This window comes from Aegilops tauschii, chromosome 7, assembly GCF_002575655.3.
Source record: "Aegilops tauschii subsp. strangulata cultivar AL8/78 chromosome 7, Aet v6.0, whole genome shotgun sequence".
NCBI lineage: Eukaryota > Viridiplantae > Streptophyta > Magnoliopsida > Poales > Poaceae > Aegilops > Aegilops tauschii.
Window position 1 is genome coordinate 347,052,330 of NC_053041.3, and position 16,289 is coordinate 347,068,618.

Consider the following 16,289-nt stretch of genomic DNA (forward strand, 5'->3'; position numbering starts at 1 on the left):
TGGAAATCTGATACCACTTGATAGAGGCAAAGGTGTCCCGTCTTTCGATGAGATGATGAATATCGCTTTGATGGAAGTCGACTTTGACGATCCGACTACGAACGTGCGAGGACGTCGCGCCTTAGCAATCGCTAAACCAACTCCGAGAGGTTATCGACCACGCCGGAGCACGATCAACCTGACCACGAGGGTCTGTTTCCTGCGAGCAAACGAAGAACAGGCAAGAAACTGAGATTGCAATCTGGATATTGCGAATATAAGATGAAAGCTTTATTGATCAAGGTGGGGATGCGTAAGCGGTCTTGGTCTGGTCGTTGGACACAAACGAAGTACACGAAGTTGCAATGGCTAACTTTTAACTAAACAAATCCCCAAAGTCTAAACGACGCCCTAAGGGCTGTATATATGGAGGAAGAGGGGGGGAATTTCGTGGCCCTTGAGGAAGGGGTCCGAAACCAACCCTATCTCTTGTTTCCCCACACATACGGACTCTAAAAACAGCCTATACTTATGTATTTCGAAATTACATGGGCCTGGCCCAATAATAAGGTGACGCAGCACCTAGAATAGCCTCTGGACGAAAGTTATGAAGTAGCATCTTGTATATTTCGTCCAAGGCTTCATGCACGCATTATGGTGGCTTCAACGTCCTGAAATCATCACTTGTAACTCCGTTCTTGTTCCCCATGCGCATGCCATCATCTCCATGCTTGTTCTTGCTCCAATGTTCATCCTTCTCAAAGCTAGGCCCTTCATTTGTAAGCAAAACAAATGTATCCAATTTAGGCAGCATCATATTCTCATGAACATTAGAATCATTAGCAAGAAACGAAAGTACCTGGTAATTTAATTGGCGTGCGCGAGCTCTAGTAATTGGTCCAGTATGTATAGCAGCAGGGACTGTGGGTGTAATAATTGTATTGATGTCCTCATCAAGCTTGGCCCACTTAGCAACAGTAGTCTGATATCTTGTTCCTTCAGTCATCCATACAATTCTTCCATTAGGGTAGAAGTGAGCTGTTGAATAGAACTGCATAATGAGCTCATCATTCCACTTGGTTAACTTCTGACCCACAAAGGTGTTTACTCCATTGAGTCAGAAGCTTTCATGCACTCCATGGAAGTGGACTTCATTGTTGTCGATGTACTTCCAATCAACCCACTTCATATCACACACTATGGGCTTCTTATCCAGAAGGACTGTCTCATAGAAGTCCTGCTGTTCCTTGGTGTAAAATCTGTAGTCCACAACAATCCTTCTTCTCACATCATAAGGGTCTGATTGTATCCACAATCTGAGACCTTAATCCTTTCTCTCCTACATGTTTTCAGACACTGGGTGATTGTCATCATGATCAGGGATCCCGGGCTTCAACTTTCTGAGCACTTGGGCTTCATCATCTTCTTCTTCTTCTTCTATTTCAGGTACTGGGGCCTTGTTCTTTTCAGCAGCTGGTATATTTCTGGTGCTCCTCTTTGGTGCAGACTTGGTGGCTGGAGCAGTAGCTTTGGGGGTAGTCTTGGGCTTTGATGGAGCAGCCCCAGACTTGATGGCATCCCCCATCAGCTTCTGTGTCTTTGATGCTGGTGCAGCATCCTCTTCTTCCTCTTCCTCATATGATTGGATCATCATTGAGGGCTTTCCAATAACTCTTGCCATAGTTTTCTTGGCCCTTTCCTTCCTCTTCTTGCCTTCACCAGCAACCTCTTATTTAGTTGATTTGGAGGCTTCAAGAGTTGAGGCTCTGGCCTTTGACATGGGCACTCTCTTGGCGGGAGACTTCTTGTTCAGACCATGCTTTGTTCAAGCTGCTGTGCCAAATTCCTTCTTGACTACTTTCTTCTTGGAGCTGACCTCCTCCTCAGCAGCAACATAGTCTTCATCCTCAGAGTCTGAGTTTCTCTTTGTCCTCTGCCTAGTAGCAGCCTTAGGCAGGTTGCTAGGAGTACTTCTGCTACCCTCATCATAGCTTTCAGAGGGACTAGTGCCCTCACTCATGTTAACTTGTTCCTCAGACTTGTTTTGGCTATCACTCTGATCAGACATTTCTGACACTGCAAACTGAAAGCTGACCCTGTGAATAGATATAATTGAGATAGAGTGGATGAGCATCACAAAATGCAAAGATTTTGCAAAACAATTGAGTCAAAAACTTAGTTTTAGTTTTCCACAGAAAGCATTTCGGAGCTACCAATTTGTTAAACTCGGTGCCACCGAAGCAATATTGGAGTATGAACTAGTGACATCGGTCAGACCGAGACACAGTTCGGTGAGTCCGAGATTGCTAGGGTTTCACTGAGAGTTGAACTCGGTCACACCAATTTGCAAGTTTTGGTTAGACCGAAAGTTACAAGTGCAATGGCCTAAGCCAAATCGGTGAGACCGATTTCTACAACTCGGTCGGCCCGAGATGAGTTCGGCGAAACCTAACCCTAAATTTTCCAATCAAAACTAATCTAAAGGGAGTTTTTGCTGGATAGATTGATCTCATATGTGGTAAGAATCATGACATTGACTTTGTGCTAAGAATCGAAGGTAAAGATTGCACAAAGGATCGAACTCATACCCTAACTTGGCGATGAGCTCGCTACAGCGGCAACGGCGGTGAAGATTCCCGTTGATGGCGGCGGAGACCAGCGGTGGGAGGTCGCTGGCGATGAGGAGATGATCCGGAGACCTGAGTCGGCAGAGCAGGACACGCGCGGGCGAAAAGCTTTTGGAGGAATTTCCAACATTTGACCCGTGGGTATATATATCCTGACCCTGTCGGTGTGACCGAGTGGAATGACTCGGTGGCACCGAGATGCAGAATCACAAGCGGTTACTGCAATTCGGTGTGACTGAACCGTTCTAATCGGTTGCACCGAGATTGAAAACCTAGATCAACTCAATGAACTCGGTATGACCGAAGGGGATGAATCGGTCAGACCGAAATACACAGGAGGTTTTGGAAGTTTAAGTCTATGACGAATCGGTGACTCCGAGTGCTCCTCACCCAGAGGGTTCGAATCTGACTTGATCGAACTTTTTGATCTAGCATGAATAGAGTTTGAGACGAGAAAAGCATAGATAGCTAGAGGAAGTTCTTAGGCATTCTTGTCCATCCATTTGGTAGAAGAAAAGAGCCAAACAATCAAAGCAACAAATGGATGTCCTCGAATGAGAAAATATGCAATCAACATGCTCACACAATAATATGGCAAATGAAATATGTGGCAAAGCATGCACAATCACTCTAGCATCTATCAAGCAATTGGCGATGACTAGGTCATCTATATATGAGTATATTGACTTAGGAGTCAAATGAGAACATTTGATCATAGGTCATACTCATCGTTTAAGCGCAAGTGGGGTTACCACTTTTACATAAAGCATTGTTGTGTTCACACCATTAGAGTTGCTTTAGCTCAATTATTAGAGTAAAGCTCCCCCTAGATGTGATATCCCCCCTAAGAGGGATGAACTAACCTTGGGTTTTGTCGACGATGACTTCATGTAGATGTTGAAGATGTGGATGCTCAATGTTGATGTAGATCATTTGGAGCAATCCATTGGAGTGAGTTGCACTTTCAATACCTACATGGGTTAGTCCCACAAGGAACAAACAAGGATATCCATAGACATAGAGTGAAGTACACACAAGATGATGTCCATGAAAGCATTAGATTACCTTGTCCCTTGTCTTACCAACAAGAGGGTTTGTGACTCCTTGAACTAGTGCAAGATGTGGAAGTTGTTTGCACTTGTTCTCGCCAAAATGATATGAGTGAAGTATGTTGGCGGAGTCACCCTCAAGAACTCTCTAGTTCTTCTTCTTCGGGATCCACATCAACTTGATGGGAATCCTTGGGGTTGTAGTAGTACTTGATGAAGTCGAACTTGATGTTGTCTTGGGAATCCACTTGACCAAGGCCTTCGGAGCTTCTTCAAATGCATCAATCTCCTCTTGAAGCTTGTCCTTGCCTTTTTGCTTGTGGTCTTGTGGTGGAAGATCATCTTGAGCTTGTGTCCCCTTGAAGGAAGTAGGATCATACTTCTCTTGTTTAGGAACAAACTTCGTCTTGGGGTATTGATCTTCTTCCCACTCAACTCCATTGGCATTGAACTTTCGTTCAAAACCAACACCTTGATTCTTCCGGTGCCTTCCTTGCTTGCGTACAATTTCCTCAAATTGCTTACTTCCGGCAAGGCTCTTGTAAACACCTTTCTCTACAATTTCCTTAAATAAGCTATTTTCTTGCTCAAGTGTAACTTGGCTAAGAGAATCGTTAGTGGAATCAAGAGAACTACTAGAAGCAACAATATTGGATTTAGAATGATTATTGTTACTACTAGAGGAAGAATCTTTCTTACCCTTGTTGCTAGATCTTACTTGTGGCATGTAAGTAGACAAGAGTAAACGCTTGGCAATGTAAGAATAACTTTTCTTATGAAGATCATCATTGATTGCTTTTAAGAACACATGCCCTTGCTCTAGGTTGAGCTTTTCAAAGCGTAGCTTCTCATGAGTTTTTAAAAGTTCTCGATGATCTTCTAAGGTAGTGTCATGAGCTAACTTAAGTGTTTAGTTCTTTAGTTAGACCTCAATCTCATTCTTATCATCGTCATTCGTTTTATCTTGATTAGCATGATTGATAGCAAGTTCATCATAGTTTTCATCACTAGAGTTGTCAACAAGTAAATCATCATCACCTAGCAAATCATCTTCATCACTACTGAAATCAACATACTCGGGATGTGATACCTTTGGGCCTTTAGCCATGAAGCATCTTCCAATTCCTTCATTTGGTGAGTCAAATATGTCATAGGAGTTGGTTGACACAAGTGCTAGACTGGCAACACCTTCATCTTGAGTATATTCTGAGTCGGAGTGATAACTTCTCTTGGAGTGATGGTAGGAGTCAGAGCCGGAAACCCATGTGACACCTGGATAATTAGGCTACAGTAAAACTCTGCTAATGATGCCACATCACCTCTGATACTGTTGCAAATCTCGCGTTAGTTCAAAACCGATTCGGAATTCAACTTCAAATTAAAGGCAAACAATTAAAGTTTTCAAAAGTCAAAATAAAATGTTGTTAATGTGACAAATAAATCATGGATGATATTGGTGGAGAAACAACATCTTTTTAAAATATTTAAATACCCTAAAGTGATGACAACAGCAGCAAAAACAATTAGTTATACCCCTATTATATTTTATAAAATACTAAACTACTTTAGCTAGGTTCCAAAGTTATTGTGGCAGTGGTATAATTAATGTTACTATTTTAGGTACTAAATGAATATTTTACAAAACTAAAACAATTTGGGAAATAAAATTAAATCAGAAAAGAAAAATAAGAAAAAGGATAAGACTAAACAAAAATTAAAACAAAAAGAGAGCCTCATGGGCCACTTGGCCCATCTAGCCAAAAGGGGCCAGCCCACCCCCTCGTCCCCTTCCTCTGCTACAGGGAGGCAGGGGGATCGTGGCGCTCATCCCCCCGGCCATGGCCACCCGAGCCCTGCGTGGAAGCCATCCACGACCTCCCCCTCAGTACAAAAGGCCCCCTCTCCCTCCTGCCAACCCTAGCCCACTACACCCCATTTTCCCCACGAACCCGTCTCCCCTCGCTCCTCCTCCCGAACGTGATCTGGATCGGGGCGCCTTGCCCCTGTGCCCACCGCCGGCGCCCCGTCGCCCCTGTCCCCCGTCTCCGACCACCGCCGCCTGAGGCCCCGACATCGCCGCCGCCCCCCCCCCCCCCCCGGTCGCCCGCCTCGTAGGACGCCGTGCTCGCCGCCCCGACGCCAACCGCCGTCGCCCGGAACCGTCGTTCTCGTCCCCACCGCGCCGGACGGCCTCAGCCTCCCCCGAGCCCGCTGCCACTCCCTACGGCTCCCCAGTGAGCTCCGCTACCCCCCCTCTCTCCCTGGGCTCCGGTTCCTCTCCTGCTAGCTTCCCTGCTAGTACCGACCGCCGCCGTCCGCCATAGCTGCCGGGCTCGCGCACCCCGAGCTCCTCCGCCCGCACCGATGGTCCCCGCGTGCTCCTGGCACTCCCAGGGCCCCGTAGAGCCCCACATCTGGCCTTCCCGTGCCTCCCATCGCCGTGCCCGTGCAACCCCGAACTCCGGCCGCCGCTAAGCTCACCGCCGATGCCGTTTCCGGCCATCTCCGGACGAACAACTACCACCATCCGGCGCGGATCGTCTTGGCCGTTCGAACGCGACCAAGCGCGCGTGAAACGGACGCCTGTGGCCGAATTCCGGCCACGGCCGAGGCTCGCCGCCATGTACGGGCTCGCCGGAGTACCCTCCCGCCGGCGTCCGACGTGGCGCCTGGGGCCCACCCCCAGGGTCACTGACCAGCGGGCCCCTGGGCCCCACCTTTGACCCGTTGACTTCGGTCGATGCTGACTGGGCCAATCCCAGCAGCTGACATACGGGGCCCACCAATAAAACCTTTTAAAAAATATATAAATACTAATTAATCAGTTAGTTAAATTAGTTAGTTAAACTAATCCCTAATCAGACACTGACTAGTAGGGCCCACAATCTAATTAAGTTTTTTTAGTTTAAATTAACCCAGTTAATTAGCTACAGAGGCTGACATGTGGGCCCCACATGTCAGGGTGACATGGTCAGCGCACAGTTGACTGCTGATGTCACACATACGACATGCTGACGTCACCATTACTGTTTTGGATAATTCGAATTTAATTTAATAAAGAAATAAATTCCAGAAATTCAAATAATCTTTGAAAATTCATATCTTTTAAACCGTAACTCGGATGAAAATGTTTTCTACATGAAAGTTGCTCAGAACGACGAGACGAATCCGGACACGCAGCCCGTTCGTCCGCCACACCTCCCTAACCTATCGAACTCGCAACATTCCCCCTCCGTTTCATCTGTCCAAAAATGCCTAACTCCGGGAAAACTTTCCGGATATTATCCCCCTTCGCCAGTATCGTGTAGCACTGCGTTAGAACACTCCTATCGCTGCGCTTTGCCATGTTATGTCTCGTCGTGCTTATGTTTGCATTGTATTTACTGTTTCTTCCCCCTCTTCTCTCCGGTAGACTACGAGACTGACGCTACTGCTACCCAGTTCGACTACGGAGTTGACGATCCCTCCTACTTGCCAGAGCAATCAGGCAAGCCCCCCCCCTTGATCACCAGATATCGCCTATTCTTCTCTATATTGCTTGCATTAGAGTAGTGTAGCATGTTACTGCTTTCCGATATCCTATCCTAATGCATAGCCTGCCATTGTTGCTACAGTTGTTACCCTTACCTACTATCCTACTGCTTAGTATAGGATGCTAGTGTTCCATCAGTGGCCCTACACTCTTGTTCGTCTGCCATGCTATACTACTGGGCCGTGATCACTTCGGGAGGTGATCAGGGGTATATACTATATACATTATATACATGACACATGTGGTGACTATAGTCGGGTCGGCTCGAGGAGTACCCGCAAGTGGTTCTGATGAGGGGGCTGAAAGGACAGGTGGCTCCACCCCGGTAGAGGTGGGCCTGGGTTCCTGACGGCCCCCGACTGTTACTTTGTGGCGGAGCGACAGGGCAGGTTGAGACCGCCTAGGTGAGAGGTGGGCCTGGCCCTGGTCGACGTTCGCGGTTACTTAACACGCTTAACGAGATCTTGGTATTTGATCTGAGTCTGGCCATTTGGTCTATACGCACTAACCATCTACGTGGGAGTAGTTATGGGTATCCCGACGTCGTGGTATGAGCCGAAGCTCTTTTGACGTCAGCAACTGAGTGGCGCGCGCCGCATTGGACCGTAAGCTCGCGCTTGTATTAAGGGGGCTAGGTCTGCTTCCGGCCGCGTACGCAACGTGCAGGTGTGCATAGGGCGATGGGCCCAGACCCCTGCGCGCATAGGTTTAGACCAGCGTGCTGACCTCTCTGTTGAGCCTAGGTGGGGCTGCGACGTGTTGATCTTACGAGGCCGGGCATGACCCAGAAAAGTGTGTCCGGCCAAATGGGATCGAGCGTGTTGGGTTATGTGGTGCACCCCTGCAGGGAAGTTTATCTATTCGAATAGCCGTGTCCCTCGGTAAAAGGACGACCCGGAGTTGTACCTTGACCTTATGACAACTAGAACTGGATACTTAATAAAACACACCCTTCCAAGTGCCAGATATAACCCGGTGATCGCTCTCTAACAGGGCGACGAGGAGGGGATCGCCAGGTAGGATTATGCTATACGATGCTACTTGGTGGACTTCAATCTACTCTCTTCTACATGCTGCAGGTGGAGGCTGCCAGAAGCGTAGTCTTCGACAGGATTAGCTATCCCCCTCTGATTCTGGCATTCTGCAGTTCAGTCCACTGATATGGCACTTTACACAGATACCCATGCATATGTAGCGTAGCTCCTTGCTTGCGAGTACTTTGGATGAGTACTCACGGTTGCTTTTCTCCCTCTTTTCCCCTTTCCTTCCTACCTGGTTGTCGCAACCAGATGCTGGAGCCAGGAGCCAGACGCCACCGTCGACGACGACTCCTACGACACTAGAGGTGCCTACTTCTACGTGCAGCCCGCTGACGACGACCAGGAGTAGTTAGGAGGATCCCAGGCAGGAGGTCTGCGCCTCGTTCGATCTGTATCCCAGTTTGTGCTAGCCTTCTTAAGGCAAACTTGTTTAACTTATGTCTGTACTCAGATATTGTTGCTTCCGCTGACTCGTCTATGATCGAGCACTTGTATTCGAGCCCTCGAGGCCCCTGGCTTGTATTATGATGCTTGTATGACTTATTTATGTTTTAGAGTTGTGTTGTGATATCTTCTCGTGAGTCTCTGATCTTGATCGTACACATTTGCGTGCATGATTAATGTACGGTCAAATCGGGTGCGTCACAAGTTGGTATCAGAGCCGACTGCCTGTAGGAATCCCCCTTTCCACACTCCTTGGCCGAAGTCGAGTCTAGACATTACAAAACTTTTACTAACATGGCTGTGTGTCTTACGGGCCCACGTCGCCATTGGGTGGTACTAGGATCTTTTACTCCTCAACCTATACTCTGGGACTCTGACATCTCTTCTATTCGGGTTAAATGAATTTTGCTAAATCTAACATTAGGATCTCGTTATCATTTTCACCCGGAGAGCCCCTTATTACTGATGATCGTCTGCTGCACGTGAAGACCCTGAAGATACTCTCCGCTGTTAACCCGAGAAGTTGTGTTCATCGCTTTTGCAATTCCCTTTCATCGATGAACTCCTATGGATAACCATGTATACTCGCCATTCATACAATGTTTCCCAGTTGATCTTGTATTACAAGATACCCCGAAATTCTCTCTGTTGTTCCGAGAATCCTTTGCGCTTACTGCCTTGCTGTTCTTTGACACCTGAATACCCCTACGGATAATTCTCGCACTTACCAAGTATCCGCTCATCCCGAGTTGAATTCAAGTATATCACAAAAGTGTTCAGAATACCATTCGATCTTCCGAAAATCCTCAGGAGCCTATTGCTCTTGAAATTCTTGCTTACTAGCATTATGATTAATCCCATAAGTCTCGAAATCTTATTGGCACCCTTTGTCATTATCTTTTTGAGTCCATTGATTCAATATGTTGCGAATGCTCGCAATCCTCAATCAGATCCTAGAATTCATCCTTCCGGCTCAGACATCATTTTTAACATGAGCTGGATCTCGACCAATCAAATCATCATCGATTGTACCCCTAAGCCTACTCAACTTATCCATCCTTGATCAGAGCGTTGCTTCTGACCCTCTGATTTGGAAATCATAATTCCTTTGCATTTGAACTTTGAGTTAGCCAGTTGTTTCTATAATCTGATCCCCTTGCATTCGTTCTTCCTCTAGTTGAGTATCGATGCTCACATCTGATCCCTTGTGGACCACCAAATCCTTTGTTAGATTATTATCCGACAGTGCCCTCATTTTTAATCACCTTGTGAGTTCTTTCTCTGATACATAATGCCTTTAGTAAATTGTATCCTCTCGTTTTGACACCCATGCTCTACTATCGAGCTTGAGTTATTTACCCCTGAAGCTTGTGGTATATGTTTCCACGATGCCCCGATCAGTTGAACCTATGCCTTCCTTAATCTGTGTGAACCCGAAAGATTTCGCGGGACATACTTATCTGGTATTGCACCAGGTAAAACTTTCGACAACTAATGTCATTATCAAAATACGAGAGGCGAATGGAAGGTTATGCATTGAAGAAGTGGGAGTCGACCTTGAACCTTTGTGTTCATGCCCATGGTGATAGAGGCAAAGGTGTCCCGTCTTTCGATGAGATGATGAATATCGCTTTGATGGAAGTCGACTTTGACGATCCGACTACGAACGTGCGAGGACGTCGCGCCTTAGCAATCGCTAAACCAACTCCGAGAGGTTATCGACCACGCCGGAGCACGATCAACCTGACCACGAGGGTCTGTTTCCTGCGAGCAAACGAAGAACAGGCAAGAAACTGAGATTGCAATCTGGATATTGCGAATATAAGATGAAAGCTTTATTGATCAAGGTGGGGTTCTGTGACGCCTTTGTCTGGTCGCTGAACACAAACGAAGTACGCGAAGTTGCAGCTATGGCGAACTTTTAATCTAAACAAAACCCAAAGTCTAAACGACGCCCTAAGGGCTGTATATATGGAGGAAGAGGGGGGGGAATTTCGTGGCCCTTGAGGAAGGGGTCCGAAACCAACCCTATCTCTTGTTTCCCCACACATACGGACTCTAAAAACAGCCTATACTTATGTATTTCGAAATTACATGGGCCTGGCCCAATAATAAGGTGTCGCAGCACCTAGAATAGCCTCTGGACGAAAGTTATGAAGTAGCATCTTGTATATTTCGTCCAAGGCTTCATGCACGCATTATGGTGGCTTCAACGTCCTGAAATCATCACTTGTAACTCCGTTCTTGTTCCCCATGCGCATGCCATCATCTCCATGCTTGTTCTTGCTCCAATGTTCATCCTTCTCAAAGCTAGGCCCTTCATTTGTAAGCAAAACAAATGTATCCAATTTAGGCAGCATCATATTCTCATGAACATTAGAATCATTAGCAAGAAACGAAAGTACCTGGTAATTTAATTGGCGTGCGCGAGCTCTAGTAATTGGTCCAGTATGTATAGCAGCAGGGACTGTGGGTGTAATAATTGTATTGATGTCCTCATCAAGTAGGGATTTGTAGAGGTGCCAGAGCTCAAAATGAAAAAGATAGAGATAAAAACATTTTGGGTGGCATGCTTTTCCTGTCAACGAAAACGATTGAGTAGTTCCCAATACTTTCCATGCTAGATATATCATAGGCTGTCGGTGCAACAGACCCCGGGTATGTTGCCCAACTGTGCGCAGACACAAGATCAAGATTGAAGCAACCACTCAAGATAAGGATTGAAGGACCAAGAGACTTGAAGGACCAACATGCAGCTCAGAGAGATCGAGATTAGGCCAAAGGAGCAGGATATCGGCAAGAGAAAGGGCCTCCCTTGCTGGGCAGGCGAGCCCAGCAAGGGGCCAGGCCACCACCAAAAGCAAGCAACCAAGACTCCCCGGTAGCGCCGGCCGAGGCTCGCGGGGCCTGAATCACCCCACCAACCACGCAAGTACGACCCACGTCATCAATCAGTGCGGTGTCAAGACGGAAGGTGATTAAGTGGCAGCATTTGCCACATGGCAGCCAACTCCTACAGAAGAAACCCACAGGTGACATCCGTCTAGCGACGTGTCAAGAGAACAGATGCGGAGCTGGTGATGGCTCTCTGACTATAGCGCCAGAAAAGCTCCTCTCTGCTAGGACTACATCAGTATTTCCCCAAAGAGGAAGGGATGATGCAGCCCAGCGATGGTAGGTATTTCCCTCAGTGAAGAAACCAAGGTTATCGAACTAGTAGGAGAACCAAGCAACACAACGTAAACAACACCTGCACACAAATAACAACACCACGCAACCCGACGTGTTAAAGGGGTTGTCAATCCCTTTTGGGTAATGATGCCAGAAAATTGTAGTAGATTGAAATAATAGATTGCAAATAAATAAAGTGCAGCAAAGTATGTTTGTATTTTTGGTTTAATAGATCTGAATAAAAAGTGCAAATAAAATAGATCACAAAGCAAATATTTGAGAAAGAAGACCCGGGGGCCGTAGGTTTCACTAGTGGCTTCTCTCGAGAAAGATAGCAAACGGTGAGTAAAGAAATTACTGTTGGGCAATTGATAGAACCTCAAATAATTATGACGATATCCAGGCAATGATTATTACATAGGCATCACGTCCAAGATTAGTAGACCGACTCCTGCCTGCATCTACTACTATTACTCCACACATCGACCGCTATCCAGCATGCATCTAGTGTATTAAGTTCATGGAAAAACAGAGTAATGCAATAAGAACGATGACATGATGTAGACAAGATCCGTTTATCTATTGCGTTAGATGTAGATCCCATCTTTTTATCCTTAGTAGCAACGATACATACGTGTCGGTTCCCTTTCTGTCACTGTGATCAAGCACCGTAAGATCGAACCCACTACCGGGCACCTCTTCCCATTGCAAGATAAATAGATCAAGTTGGCCAAACAAAACCCAAATATCGGAGAAGAAATACGAGGCTATAAGAGATCATGCATATAAGAGATCAAAGAAACTCAAATAACTTTCATGGATATAAAAAGATATGACTGATCATAAACTCAAAGTTCATCAGATCCCAACAAACACACCGCAAAAAGAGTTACATCATATGGATCTCCAAGAGACCATTGTATTGAGAATTCAGCGAGAGAGAGAAAGCCATCTAGCTACTAACTACAGACCCGAAGGTCTACAAAGCACTACTCACGCATCATTGGAGAGGCACCAATGGAGGTGGTGAACCCCATCCGAGATGGTGTCTAGATTGGATCTGGTGGTTCTGGACTCTGCGGCAGCTCGATGAATATTTCGTCAATGCTTCTAGGGTTCTGGTATTTTTGGGGTATTTATAGAGCAAAGAGGCGGTCCGGGGGCACCCGTGGTGGGCACAACCCACCAGGGCGCGCCTGGCCCTCCTGGTGCGCCCTGGTGGGTTATCCCCTCCTCCGGACTCCCCTAGGTGCAACCAAGGCCCAACTTCTTCCTTTTGGTCCATAAAAAATCGTCGTGAAGTTTCGTTGCATTTGGACTCCGTTTGATATTGATTTCCTGCGATGTAAAAAACATGGAAAAAACAGCAACCGGCACTTGGCACTATGTCAATAGGTTAGTACCAAAAAATGATATAAAATGATTATAAAACATGCAAGATTGATAATAAAACAGCATGGAACAATCAAAAATTATAGATACGTTGGAGACGTATCAGCATCCCCAAGCTTACCTCCTACTCGTCCTCGAGTAGGTAAGTGATAAAAACAGAATTTTTGATGTGGAGTGTTGTTCATCATGTCATATCATATTCTTTTCTTTATAGCATGGACATTTGGACTTTTATGTGATTCAAAGCAATAGTCTAGTTTTGACATAATAATTTAGATACTCAAGCATATCAACAAGCAACCATGTCTTTCAGAATATCAATGCTAAAATAAGTTATCCCTAGCCCATCATGCTCAAACATTGATCCATTCATGAAGCACACTTGAATATTAGCTACACCCAATACTTAAGTACGATCATATTGCCTCCTAGTTGGTGCTTTTGTAAGAGAGGATGGAGACTCAAATTCAAAAATAAAATTTTGCATAAAGTAAAAGAAAGGCCCTTCGTAGAGGGAAGTAGGGATTTGTAGAGGTGCCAAAGCTCAAAGTGAACAAATTAGAGATAAAAACATTTTGGGATGTGTATCCATCCCACCAACGAAAACGACTCAGAGTTACGAACACTTTCCATGCTAGATATGCCATAGGCGGTTCCCAAATAGAAAATAAAGTTTATTACTTTTTCCACCATACTTTCACATTCCATGGCTAACAGTATCCACGGGTGCCCTCCATACCAACACTTTCCAAGGAATTTATTATTTGACAAGATAAAGTAAATTCATTTTTTGCATTTCGGGACTGGGCATCCCTAAGACCTTTGCCTTACTCTCGTGCAATGACAAGTGAATAAACACTCATCGTGAGACTAACACATCCAGCATGGAAATTATTAGCCACCCGTTACCGTTCTGCGAGCGAAGCAAACACACAAAAGAGAAGTTTATTTTGAAAATTAGAGATGGCACATGCAAATTTGCTTAGAACGACAAAAGAATACCGCATATAGGTAGATATAGTGGAATCATGTGGCAAAACTGGTTTAAAGGATTTCAGATGCACAAGTAGAGATCATACTTAGTGCAAAATGAAGGCTAGCAAAAAGATTGAGAAGCGACCAACGAAGAAACGAATAATCTCATAAGCAAGCATTAAGCATAATTAACACCGAATAATGCACCACAAGTAGGATATAATTTTCATTGCATGATTATTGACTTTCGTGCATGCATAGGGAATCACAAACCTTAAGACCAATATTCTTACTAGAGCACAATTACTCATCAACATAACTCACATATCACATCATCATATGTCAGGACCCCAATCCTAAGCCACATTGATCTAGCATGTAACACATCATATCGCTTTGCGGCCTCACGCATCGTATTCCCATGGGTGCCACCTTACCTGGCCCGGGACCGTTTGTGCCTTTTGGCTCACGTATATCATAGTGTCGCTAGCATCCGTATGACAAAGAACCCGGGCCGACATGACTAGTCGTGAACCCAAAGTGGCACCAACTTACAGGGACAGGCATACATGACCCAGCAACGAACGTGTCGGTCATCAGGGAGTGAGTTCGGGCTGTAGCAACTGGGCTAGCAGGACCGGTGGATTCTGGGCTGTAGCAGGCTAACAAGACTCCGAAAAGCACCGCGTGACATTTCCCCGAAGGGATAGACACATGATCGAAGAAGGACACATGCCGGCCAGTCTAAGTGTTCCGGAGCAGTAGCAACTAGGCTAACAGGACTCCGGTAAACCGGGCTATAGTAGACTACGATGGCTCAGTGGAAGCACCAGACTACATTTCCCCATAAGAGAGGCTACCGAGGATAGACAACTAGGTTGTCGGATCCCACACATACCAAGCATTTCAATCATATACACAATATGCTCGATATGTGTAAATACAACATGGCATCACAACAAAACTCTACGACTCAAAGTATTTATTCATTAGGCTCCGAGGAACCGAGTATTAAAATCATGGGTCTCATGACCCAACATACAGAGCATACAAGCAACAAGCACATACATAAGCTTAACTTGTCTGAGTACAGACAACTACAAATGAAAAAGGCTGAGAAGCCTGACTATCTACAAGACCTTGCCGAGGGCACAAGATCGTAGCTGAGGTAACAAGCTAAATGTCGAAGGCCATGCGGAACTACTAGTGAGACTGAAGTCTCTCTGCAAAAACATAAATTAAGCAAACGTGAGTACAAATGTACCCAGCAAGACTTACATCAGAACTAACTACATGTGCATCATTATCAACAAAGGGGGTGGTGGAGTTTAACTGCAGCAAGCCAGCTTTGACTCGGTGGCTATCCTGAACTACGTCTGCAAGTAACTCTTTTGAGGTGGCGCACACGAGTCCACATATTCACCAACCAATACACCACTATGGATCCGCTCCCGTCTCCCTACGAGAATGCCATCCATAACACTCACGCTTATCTTGCGCATTTTAGAGTATCCACTTTCACTTGTCTATGAGCTATATAGGCAACCAAGAGGTCCTTTACCACGGACGCGGCTATTCGAATAGATCATTTATAACCCTGCAGGGGTGTACTTCTTCACACATGTTTCGACCACTTAGCGTATGCACACGACATCTGCTCGGCAGACTTCAAGCGAAAGCTGGCGTGGGTGTAGACCACGACCTGACTAACCACACAAGTCTCTAGTCCAGGTTTATCGCCTATTCGGATTCCATCCGCAAGGAAATCCGTCCGGGGTGTCCTCAACGGCCCCAAACGATGTGTACATGGTTTCCGAGACACCAAACGGGCGCCCGGCATACCCGGCCACGTACCTACCGCATCACAGCCCACCCCGAGGGTCAGCGCTGCGCATGGCCTCCAGTATACTACAAACACCAGAAACTACTTGCAACTCCTGGACAGAGGATAGGGGGGTTAATAAGTCGAGCGGGGTCATATTTCAGGGCCCAACGTGTGGTAGTAGCTGTTCATGGATCACAAACACAGAACTCAGTTCCTCAGGATGGCATCAATGAGACAACCCACCATGTACTCCTA